Source organism: Acyrthosiphon pisum, chromosome A2, assembly GCF_005508785.2.
Source record: "Acyrthosiphon pisum isolate AL4f chromosome A2, pea_aphid_22Mar2018_4r6ur, whole genome shotgun sequence".
Lineage (NCBI taxonomy): Eukaryota > Metazoa > Arthropoda > Insecta > Hemiptera > Aphididae > Acyrthosiphon > Acyrthosiphon pisum.
In genome coordinates, this window is record NC_042495.1 from 25,784,283 (window position 1) to 25,785,223 (window position 941).

Sequence of the window (941 nt, forward strand, 5' to 3'; positions counted from 1 at the left end):
TAATAGAATATTAATGATAATATAAATAATATTTTGTTTTAAATTACGATCATATATTATGTGTAATGCAACTTAACTACAAAAATTTGCAAATTATAATATTGTAGTTCAAAATTGAAATTATAAAGAATGGATAATGTACCTACCTACTCACGTCTCATCATCTCAAATATAGCATATAAAAATATTTCGAGTGATCGACTTATTTAACTGGTCAACAAGAATGTTTTAATTGTTTTATACATTGATATATAATCATCAGATATAATATTCTATTATTACTATATGGATACTAATTAACGTTTAAAAAATATTTGTTCAACCATTTGCATGCGGTTGTGAGTAATATTCTAGTCTGGGGATTTTTGTTCCTGGGAATTTTTTTTCCGGGATTCTATAGATAACATACGAGTTATACGATACGGTATAATACGAATAGAAGTGCCTATTGACCTATTATGAAATTTAAATGTAAAAACATCGTGTGTGTTCTTGTCTTGGTTGTTAATTGTTATGAAATTTTAATTTTTAAATGCCTATTGGTATATTATGCGTTAAAAGTGATACAACATAGCATAGACCCGCAAACATATGCCCTTTGGCCTTAGCCTTAAATAATTGCAACATAATAATATGCTGGTACGACGTACTCAACTTAAGTCTTAACCATTTCGATTTCAGTCTATAATAACAAGTCACTAAAAAAACCAAACGGTTTCACGGGTCGGAGATTATCAAGATTATTAACAGTTGAAAGAAATACCCTACATATATATATTATAAAAAAACCGATGCAGATAACGCATATACAGTAATTTTATTGAAGTCCTATGTCCACGTACCCAACGTAGAACGGCAAAACCGGTAGAACGCATACCGAATTAGCACCCAATATTATATGATTATTTATAGGTACAATGATATTCATGATAATATTATTA